We start from the raw sequence: 12,012 nt of genomic DNA on the forward strand, positions 1-12,012 counted from the left end.
TTTTCATCAATTTGGGTGTGTAAGATACCTATATCCAGACTACCTGCTCCATTCTTCTTTTAGATTTGAACTTGCATAATTAATGGTAGGATTCTTATCTAACCTCCTCACATGACAAATGGAGTGGCATGAACTGTAAGACTGGGAAAGAGATTATAGGAAACGTAATTTGCTCTAGAAAGAGATCATATTACCATCTAGTTCCACCATTGCCTTCTTGATCCCAGGCTTGAACTTACCTGCCAAACGAATTATAACTTTAGAAAGAGATCATCAAATGATAAATATTAAAATAAAATTCATGAAAATGTTTTATCAATCCAAAGCCTTTCAAAATTGTTAAGAGAAAAGATACTCCACTTTTACATGATGATACTCCAATTTTATCCTAGTTTTTCTGATCTTACATGCACCTTGACTAGTCTTTATAGTATTGTGTTAGTAACTAGTAAGATATTTGGATACTCAAAAAAAGAAAAAAGATAACTTTTAAGTTTCATCAACTAGAAAACTAATGTCTTTTTAATATAGATTGGGGAGTTTTTTTTCATCTTTCTTTTTTTTTTTTCTTCTAGTGAACTCCATTGTTCTCATTTTAGCTGGATTGTTGATACTCTGTTTGTCATTTCCCCTCTTATTCCCTATAAAAAATATTTTAGAAAAACAATTATTAACGTGTTACTCAAAAAAACATGAGAACAGGAATGCACGTTTTCATGAAGAAATCATACCGTGTCTCCTCTCCATGTCCATTAACGAAGTGAATGCAGTTCCGCCAGCCATCCAATCTTTAACTCGACCAGCCAAATTTCCTACCAAGTATGCATAACTAACTTATAAGTAATAGAAACGAGGAAAAAATCTATGGAGGAAACTGATAACAAGAAAAAGAATGAATGGTTAAAAGGTTAGAGACTAAAATGATCAGAAGGTACCAGAAGTGGAACAGACAAATCGATGATATTGGTCCAGTTTTTCCACTCTAGAGGAGAGCTCCAGCAGTGTAACCCAAAGCATAGCAATAAGTTGAATCAAAGTTCGCGGGTAAACCACACATCCCTTCGTACCTATAAGTCAAAAGAAGAAATAAACAGAGATAACACACAGAGCAGTAACCAGCAAAGTACAATTTTTTTCGTATTATCTCATGGCCATTCATTCGTATCATTCGTAAGTTTACATTTGAAAGTCAATTAGCTATAAGCCTAACCCATCACTTAATTGGCCATTTTCTTTACGAGTTCATAATGGAAGTCTAGATACTTGGTGCCCCTAATTATCAAATATGAATCTAAAAGATCTTAATGCATTTACCAACATGTATGTTTTTTAGATCTCAATTGATTTGCCTACTACCCAAGTGCTAAATATAATATGTGTTATCACTAAATTATTAAACAGGAGCGTTTAAGTAAAATGGCAAAAGTTCAAGCACGAATAGAATAAGTACCCAAAGAAATGTGACTACTCCTTGAATTGGCCGCCCATTATATGCACCTTCTTGCCTTCTCTTTTCCAACTCAGTTTGGAAAGACATGTATAAAACAAAAAGAAAAAACAATTACCTGGACATTGCCGTGTGGATCTATTTCAAGGAACAATTGTTCTTGGATTGCTTGTGGGAAAAATTCAAAAAAGTGATGAGATTGAGTAGTAAGTTTCTTTTTCCATAACCTATCTCTTTTTTTTTTTTTTTGAACAAAAAACAATCCACTTCATTAAGATAATGAAAGATGTTAAAAGTGACAAGAAGGAAATAAACATAATGTGCAATACAATCAAGCACACTAAAAAGCTCAAAACGGATCAGCAAATGCACTAAGACATCTTAACTAGGTTGACATCTCCCTAGCATTCTCATCATCTCCAAGAAACACTAGAATCCAAAGCTAAGTACAAAATGAAGAGGACCTTGCAAAAGACAAGGTTTACAACCGAATGATTATCTGAAAGTTAAACTGAAAATAATAACCATCACTATGCTGTTACAAAATCAAGAGAGCGGGAAAATAAAGGCTTTCCAATTGAGGTTGATATCTTGTAAAGAGAAGTCTTGAAAAGCTTTGGAAAGCGAGCACCAGGAGGAGGTGTTGATATGAGCGATATCAAATTTAGCGGAACTAGAAGAAGCTTTGTCTTGAAATACTCTTTGATTTCTTTCAAACCAAATTTTTTATAACAAAGCTTTAACTGCGTTGGTCCAAAATAGTCTTGGCTTCTTCTTCAAACGTGGCCCGATCAAGAGTTGAAGCACATTAACCTTAAAATCATTATCAAGAACCCAGCTGACATTAAAGCACTTGAAGAGAGATGTCCAACAAAATTCTCCAAAAACATACTGGAAGAACAAATGCAAGAGAGATTATGTGTTTACCCAACAAAGAATGCAAACCTGTGGAGAAATATAGAGAGTAGGTAACTTTCTTTGGAGGATATCTGCGTTGTTAAGAGAGGCATTCAGCATGATCCAAATCAGAATATTCTCCCTTCTAGGGCTCTTAGACTTCCATAAGGCTGATTCTAATGGCTGGCCAATTGGGGAGGAAAATGATAGATGCTTTACAAGAGACTTGACTGAGGAAACCCCATTTGGTTCTAAAGACCACCGTCTTTTATCAGGAATCGAATTAAGTTTATAGTGACTGAGTTTTCCAATCAGAAGCTGGAAGTTTTCTGTCTCTTCATCCTTTAACAGTCTTCTAAAAGGAAAAGTCCAAGATGTTGAAATCTCATCCCAATAATCTTGTAATGAACCTTCAGGTTTAGTGGAGATAAAGAAAAGATTAGGGAATGAGATTTTTAGAGGAACCAAATCCAACCAAGGATCTTTCCACAAGCTTATTCTTTCACCATTACCAACCTTGAAGGCTGCCAAGGAATCCACTTTTAACCAAAATCTTGAAATATTAATCAATGGGTTTCTAAGGCTGCTGGAAAATTTTCCGTTGGTATGCCAACCAAACTTACTTCTTCCATTAATGCTTATAATATAGTCAGTTGGTATATGAGAAAGAACTAACTTACATAGGGTGGCGCGACCACCTTTTAAGAGGTTGTATCTCTTCCATTTGTCCAGTTTTCTTTAGACTTTGTCGATCACTGGTTGCCAAAAAGCTAATTGTTTAGGGTATCCCCCTAAAGGAAGGCCAAGGTACATAAATGAGAGGTAGGCAGCCTTGCAATTTAGGAGGGTTGCTTCTAATTGTAACTTGAAATGGTATATATTGATGCCACATAAAGCTGATTTTCCCCAATTAACCTTCAGCCCCAACACCACTCAAATAATTCAAGTATTTTCTTTAGGTTGCTGAGTTTTCTTTGTCATCTTGGCAGAAAATTAGAGTATCATTCGCAAATTGTAAAATAGAAACATGAATTCTGTCTTTTCCAACAATAAAACCTTCAAAACTTGCCTTTTTCTCGAAACTGGGAAAGTAATGCATGTAGGACTTCACTGACTAGTAGAAACAAGAAAGGAGAAAGAAGGTCACCTTCCTTATTCCTCTTGAAGCTTGAATTCTGCCACGAGGTCTTCCATTTTTTGAAGATTGAGAATTTTGAGTTAGAACCCAAACATTAGATTTGCTCTGTTTTTTGGTGTTCTGAAGGGGCAGGGGACTCTGTTTTTCTGGAAAAACAGGCTTAACCATTCTTCCCCTTACTATGTCTGCATAGGAGATTGGGACTGAGCGAGGGTTTTTTGTCACCTGTTCAACTTCAAAGAGGGACAAAGCATCATTTAACAAGGTAAGGAAGGAATACCAACCTGAATTAAGAGTTCCTGATGGAACGTGAATGAAGAATCGTCTTCCAACTGCAGGCCACAATACACATCTTAAAAACCAATTTGAATAGATTCTGATTTTAGAAATCTTGGTTACACCAGAAGCATCTTGCTCGCTTTTGACAAAGAAGCTAGATGTTGGAAGTTTCGAAAGGGTCGAGATGTTCTCTACAAGCCAAAGTAGCTACGATTTTGACAAGGAAATTTGCTTTTTGGCTTCCACATCTTCTATGATTACTGAACCAACTTGGATGAGGGCACAGAAGTGGTTGTCCTTAATCTTACAGTTGATAACTTCGACGGCTAAGTTAGGCTTGGAGGGGAGGGTCGATGGATGGGCCATGAGAGATAGATGAGCCGAGGGTTGCAGATGAGGGTTGACGTTGGTGGGAATAGGCAAAGCTTGTCAGAGATGGGGAGAGGGCGGGGAGTTAGGTCGGAATAGGGTGCCGGAGGGAGGGAAAGGGAGAGAGGAGAGAAAAGAGAGCATTTTCGAGCCAAAGCAGTGTTGGAATTCTCAGGTGGTCTAATCGATGTAGTCAGATTGTTTGGATGGTTACAACTTCAATATGTTGGGTGTACTAACCTATCCTCATCTATAATATTTCTTTTTCCATAATCTATTCTCATCTATAATATCATGGGCAAGAATTTCATTGAGTTCCGAAATAAGCTGTTGCACCTGTAGAAAGCGAGTTATAAATGATATCAGTTCAAGAATGACATATTGATCCCGAGAATCTTGGGTTTAGTGGATAGTGAGTATGCAACCAAAATAAATAAACCCAAGTAGCTACAATAACAAGACGAATACCTCCGGAATGAAGTCAATCAGGCCCTCGGGAATAACTACAACACCATAATTAATAACCAAGTTCAGAACGTTTACTAATTACATCGACAATGTAGTCTGTAACATTTTTCAAGGTAAGCTTCTTAGCCGCAACCTGCAAAACATATTATAAAGCATGTGGAGATAAATGTCCTCCTTGACAAATGTTTCTATCTTAAGTAGTTTAAATAAAGCAGCTACCTTTTCTCCAATAATAGTAATATTTGGATGAGTTTGCAAAGCACACTCCAGTGTAATGTAAGAAGCAGCACGACCCATAAGCCATCCAACTGTTGATATATGTACACTGTTAATGCCATATGATAATAAACTTGAAACTTGAGTGAGAAACAAAAAGGTATCAACATCACAACAATGAAAAAGTACAATCTCACATTAGGTAGATCAAATAGAGAAGGTTAATAAACTTGAGCAGAGAGAAGTGCTCTGTTTTTTACGGATGAAGCAACAAGATGATCTTTATTATTGATATTATTTATTTATTTATAAATATATATTTTAAAAAGTAGACATATCTGAACTTGAAATACTTGTAATGTCAATAATTCAGTTATTATGAACATTCAGCATCTCAGAACTATTTTTAGTTTTAATTTCATTAAGCAAAATACTTACAATGGTAATATTTTCCTGTAGATCGATCATCAACCATCACATTACCAATCATTTCTGAATATATCTGCATAAACATCAGCAGAGCATATTAAGAGTCTCATCTCATGAATGCGACATTCCATTTTTTCCTTGAATTCTTGAAGAAACTACTTCAACTTTGCAACAGTCACCAAAGTTGAGTCCAAACGAAATATGAATTCTAAAGTAGTTATGAAGAGAAATGAGTACCTTGCAAGCAGAATCAAATCCAAAACTTGTGGGGACCTCTTCGCATTTGATATCACCATCCATAGTTTTTGGGCAACCAATCGCTTGGGTTTTCAAATTCTTACTCCTAATTTGAAAACAACAGAAGGAAGGGGAATATAAATAACAGAGTCTTGCACACAAAAAAAAATGGTACACTAGAGTAATCAATTACTCGACCTTATATTTTTGCAATAAAAATAACATACAAAAGCTTATCCATATATGACAATGAGAGTGAGAAAGAGAGCAAAAAGGAGGGAGGCAATAGAAAAATTTCATAATTTTAAAAAATACGTAAAGTTTTCAGCGAGGAGACACGCATTTGTGTTGGAATCATCTCCACCAATTACAACAAGGCCATCCAGATCAAGCTTCTGAGTAGTTTCTCCAGCTTGCTTAAACTGAAAATAGAACCGAACTGTCAATTAATGCCTTGACTACAACTAAGACGTCCCAAAATGAAAATTCTGGGAAGAAAGAGTTTCACCTTATCTGGAGTTTCAATCTTATCCCTCCCACTGCATATCATATCAAAACAACCCTGATAAAAGAAAAATGCATTTACATCAAGAATTGCATTCAAATGGCAATCACTTCGCATCAAGACTGCACATATTCACACTAACAATTCTAACAAGTGAAAGCAAGAAATCCCTTCAAGAAAATTAACCTGATTGCAATATGGATGGATAAATTGTGCAGTCAGTTCACATATTTGCATTTCATGATCCCTGTAGGACCACCCTTGATACCATACAACGTGCTTCCTTTTGCATGAACCTGTAGGTAATCTTCACAGAGATCGTAGAAGCTGCTAGATAGCCACAACTTGAACAGAAAAGCAAACATTTATTCTTGATTTATAAATGTGGACACAATGAGACCCTACCAAATAGACCAAAATTCACATTATGCCCTCCCAGTGCTTGGCCACCAAACTAGACAACTCCGATCTTCAATTTCTTATTCACCTGCACCGAACTGGAATCACTTGGCACCAACATTGCTGACAGTTGGCCGAAAAGATCAGGAAACAGCTTCGTGATCTCATCTGCACGCACATACAACACACAAATCAAACACTCTAAAACCTTAAGAAGTAGCAACTGGCCTCAAACGCATTCAGTAAAACTCAAGTTCCAAACAAAAGCGAGATTTACAATCATAAAAAAAAACACAGAAAAAGAACAAACAAAACTCAATGCATGTCACTACTCTTCCTTTAAGAAATCAATCAACTCAGTTACCAAACAGAATACAAAAAAAAAAAAATAAAATAATAAAAAAAAAAAAACCAAGTTATGAAGGCTAGGGCATGTAGAGTTGGTTGCTTTTGTTAGAAGTTGTAGGGTATCAGTTGGCAGAAAGAGAGCTTTGAGAACATCCTACCATGACTTTTTGCAAGTTAATTTTGTGTAAAGCTTGACAATGAAAAAGGAGGATCGAGAATAAGAGGAGATAAAGAGGGGGAGAAAGAAGACTGAGGTGGGAAATATTAAAATTAAATTTTCCCTTCCAAGTCATCTTGCCACATAAGTCATCTAGTAAAATTTCTATTTAAATTCCGTGGGCTAGGAAAAGTCCATGCAAAAAGGAGAACTTGTAGAGAGATCTTTTAAATCTATTTCTTAAAATTCAAAGACTAAAATGGCTAATTTGAAACATGAATAACCAAAAGAACTCATTATTTTATTCTCTAATAAGTGTCCATCCCTACTTCACAAGAATAGGATTGTCTTCCTAATTCTCATAATCCTTATTCCCACGAAAAACCAAATAACTTATCAAACGATTTTTGGTTTTTATACATAATATAATAAATATAATGTATAATATATATAAATAAGTCGATAAATATGTATATATGTATACACGGTTTGGTTCAATTCGGTTTTGAAATAAAAAACCAAATTAAGCCGAAAAAATTAGTTTCCTTATGATTTTAAACTGAACCGAACTTTTAGTAAAAACCTTAAAAAAAATGCATCTATTATGTTAGTTTTAGTGTTCATCCCTACACTGAGCTTTCAATTGTGTCTAATAAGTCCCTTAAACTTTAAAAAATGAATCTATTACGTCTTTGATCTATTCAACATATTTTTAGTTTTAAATACATGCATCTAAACATAAAAATTGAAATTTTAGAATCCTAAATTCATATCTAATAAATCAATATGATTTAAGAAAAGTTAAAAATATCATAAACCTATTGGACACAAAATTTGACAAAAATCTGAAAGTTCAAGGACTAAAATTGTAATTTAACAAGATTATAAATATTAGAGAAAAAAAACACAAACAGAGAGACTACCCTAGCCATTTTCCCAATATATTTTAAGTAGGAAGGTTGAAAAAATTTCCACTTACCAATATGAATATACCAGCTTCCAGGTGACATAAAAATCCTAAGATTTGAATTGACTGACAGTGCAAAAGCATGCCCCTCCTTGTCTTGAGCTAAACTTCTTTGGGATCATACATACCAAGAGTAACAAGCCTACTCTGTCCAAAAAATATCCTTCCATATCCAAAGAGAAAAGAGATAACCACAATGGGTTCAATACTTCAGTATGGAAATGTATGAATAAAGAAGAGCAACAGAATCATGAAGGTACCTGGTTGATACACATATATTCATTCAGCTCTAATTAAATGTATTTCTCATTGTAGATATGAAACCTGCATTCCTATTTGTCTGTTTAAGCTAATGACTAGAAGAAACTGACTAGGTATGACACTCTATGCTAAAAAGGAAGAACTCTAAGTGTTGAATAAATGTTCTTCAAAAAGTTTGGAATTCAACTAATGGAAATTCAACTATGTGCAAGGTGTTACTAAACCAGGCGTTTGGTATAAAACGCATAAAATAAAACTAAGTCCTGACAATCATGTGTGAAATTGTGAAGTTGAACGCATTGCATGAAAGTCGCTGATGCGTTGAGAACGCGTGAGCAAGAGTAGAGAAAGCGAGAGGTTGAACGCAAGGCACTGGGCAGACAATCGTGTAGCAAATGAGCAGTGCTACACGATGAGGTAGACGATCGTCTAGTAAGTGAGTGGCGCTACATGATGAGGTAGGCGATTGTGTAGGCGGGCGCTGGATGATTGTGTAGCAATGAAGGGAGCTAAACAATGAGGTAGGCGATCGTATAGCAATGCGCAGAGCTAAGCGATGCGCTAGACGATCGTGAAGATGCGCACTGCGTCAAACAATAAGAAGTCACGTGCTAGACTATCGGGCTATACGATAGGTAAAATACTACACATCAGTGTAAGCGCTAGACAATAAGCGTAGAAGTTGGACGATAGCGCTAGACGATAGGCGAAATACTAAGCGATGGATGCTGGGCACTGGGCGATGACGCTAAGCGATTAGTGGATACGTTGGACGATAAGGCGTCAGCACTAAACGATGGAGGTAAACGATGTGCGCAGTAACTAAGCGATAGGCTATGCGCGAGATCGTTGACTAAACGATTGAGCTACACGACGGGTTGTTGGAGCTAAGCGATAGATGTAGGAACTAAACGATGGAGCGGTGCTGAGTACTGTGTTACGCAAGATTGATGAGCTCATCAAGACAAATGGCGTTATTGATGGAAGTCTGAAACAGAGATAGTAAGAGCTGGACGAATAAATGTTTATGCAAAGTGAGTTCGAATCACATATAGTAAGAGTTTGAATCACTTTTTCGGGCATCTGAAAAAGTGACATATAGTAAGTTGGTATATGAGAAAGAACTGACCTACATAAGGTGGCACGACCACCTCTTGAGAGGTTGTATCTCTTCCATTTGTCCAGCTTGCTTTGGACTTTGTCGATCACTGGTTGCCAAAAAGCCAATTGCTTAGGATATCCCCCCTAAAGGAAGGCCAAGGTACATAAATGGGAGGTAGATAGCCTTGCAATTTAGGAGGGCTGCTTCTGATTGTAACTTGAAATGGTCCATATTGATGCCACATAAAGCTAATTTTTCCCAATTAACCTTCAACCCCGAACACCACTCAAATAATTCAAGTATTTTCTTTAGGTTGCTGAGTTTTTCTTTGTCATCTTGGCAGAAAATTAGAGTATCCTCCGCAAATTGTAACAAAGAAACATGAATTCTATCTTTGCCAACAATAAAACCTTCAAACTTGCCTTTTTCTCGAAACTGGGAAAGTAATGCATCCAGGACTTCACTGACTAGTAGAAATACGAAAGAAGAAAGAGGGTCACCTTGCCTTATTCCTCTTGAAGCTTGAATTCTGCCACGAGGTCTTCCATTTATGAAGATTGAGAATTTTGTGTTAGAACCCAAAAATTAGATTTGCTCTGTTTTTTGGTGTTCTGAGGGGGCAGGAGACTCTGTTTTTCTGGAAAAACAGGCTTAACCATTCTTCCCCTTACTATGTCTGCATAAGAGATTAGGACTGTGCGAGGGTTTTTTGTCACCTGTTCAACTTCAAAGAGGGACAAAGCATCATTTAACAAGATAAGGAAGGAATATCAACCTGAATTAAGAGTTCCTGATGGAACGTGAATGAAGAATCGTCCTCCAACTGCAGGCCACACTACACATCATAAAAACCAGTTTGAAAAGATTCGGATGTTAGAAATCTTGGTTACACCAGAAGCATCTTGCTCGCTTTTGACAAAGAAGCTAGATGTTGGAAGTTTCGAAAGGGTCCAGATGTTCTCCACAAACCAAAGTAGCTGCGATTTTGACAAGGAAATTTGCTTTTTAGCTTCCACATCTTGTACGATTACTGAACCAGCTTGGATGAGGGCACAAAAGTGGCTGTCCTTAATTTTATAGCTGATAACTTCGACGGCTAAGTTAGGCTTGGAGGGGAAGGTCGATGGATGGGCCATGAGAGATAGATGAGCCGAGGATCGTAGATGAGGGTTGAGGTTGGTGGGAAGAGGAAAAGCTTGGTCAGAGATGGGGAGAGGACGGGGAGTTAGGTCGGAATAGGCTGCCGGAGGGAGGGAAAGGGAGAGAGGAGAGAGGAGAGAGGAGAGAGGAGAGAACATTTTCCAACCAAAATAGTGCTGGAATTCTCCGATGGTCTAATCGATGTAGTCAGATTGTTTGGATTGTTACAAATTTTGGAGTTCAGTTTAGTTAGTAAATTTATGTTTGGGCTATAGAGTTAAGTTATCAAGTCGAGGGTATCTAGTGTAGCTTTTTGTAACTTAAAAAAGTATAATAGTTGGTTGGTTATTTTTGTTTACTCAACATTTTAGTCAAACATTTGACTACACACATATTTTCTTGAAATTTCAACGCTCAATTGATATGTCAACTTAAAAACTTCACATATATTTTCTAATTTTCTGCTTATAATCATTGGAGTTGGGGTAGATAAAATAATCTTGTTTGAAATTCTTAATCAAAATTAATGGCATGATGATCGATCGATTTTACTGGAATTCGATTCTCTTCAGGCCTAACCTAAGGGATTTGTAGGTGAGTAGTATCCTACCTTTGTCAATTGAATCGTTCTCTATATAGACTCAAGCAAATCCCACGAGCTTGGTATGACTACCTCAAAATTAATATCTTACTTGGCTGGAATTTTTGCAACTCTAAGATGATACCTCGTTTTTTTCCTTCAAGTTTGAAACCACTATTATTTTCTTACTGATCTATGTTGATGATATTGTTGTAATAAGAAATTATTCTCATTTTATTACCAGATTTATTGGTGAATTGAATTGCTTATTTACGTTAAACGATATTGGTAACTTTAGTTTCTTCCTTGGCTTTGACGTATACCGAACTGCAGAAGGTTTATTATCCTTAGCCAGAGTAAATACATCATTGATTTATTGCATAAATTGAATTTCCAGCACCTTAAACCAGCCCCAAACCTGTTGTTGATGGAAAATTTTCATTAGTTTATGATAGAGATCTTCTTCCTAATCCCACCGAGTATAAAAGTTCGATAGGTACACTCCAATATCTTACACATACACAACATGGATCTCGAGAAAACAATATGTTGTGGCTCGTTCGAGTACAGAGTACAAATATAGAGCTTTAGCTCGAGTTACAACACAGATTTGTTGGCTTGAATCCTTACTCACAAAAGTTGACCTTCGTCCTTCTCACACATCCATCCTCTGGTATGATAACATGAGTGCCCTTTTCCTCGTCTGCCAATTAAATATTCATTTTATTTGTGGTAAAGTTCTAGTACGTCAACTTGATGTTCGGTATGTATCCTCAGTGACCAAATTACTAACCGTTTGACCAAACCATTCTCTGAAGCAAAATTTGCAGAACTTCGTGGCAAACTCCAAGTGGTCATCTCACTCACTCGCTTGAGGAGGGATGTTAGGTTTGTTGTATAATTCATCCAAGATTCTAGCACTAACTGCTTGAAAATTTCCCTCTTTAATCACAGAATATGGTTGCAATTTTGTTCGTTTCCTTATATGTACAATTGCTTTATATATGAGCCTATGTACAGGAAATAATATCATTCAACATTTTCACATTATTCTAGTTTTCTCTCTGTTTGTT

General features: G+C 36.4%; 1 pseudogene; it reads right to left on the bottom strand.

The window, feature by feature from the left end:
* Positions 1-194: 194 nt before the first annotated feature.
* On the bottom strand, positions 195-10,517 carry LOC150031629 (pyrophosphate--fructose 6-phosphate 1-phosphotransferase subunit beta-like; annotated as a pseudogene).
* Positions 10,518-12,012: the final 1,495 nt, after the last annotated feature.

Source organism: Benincasa hispida, unplaced genomic scaffold (assembly GCF_027475165.1).
Source record: "Benincasa hispida cultivar pf3 unplaced genomic scaffold, pf3_genome.v1.1 HicScf1051, whole genome shotgun sequence".
Lineage (NCBI taxonomy): Eukaryota > Viridiplantae > Streptophyta > Magnoliopsida > Cucurbitales > Cucurbitaceae > Benincasa > Benincasa hispida.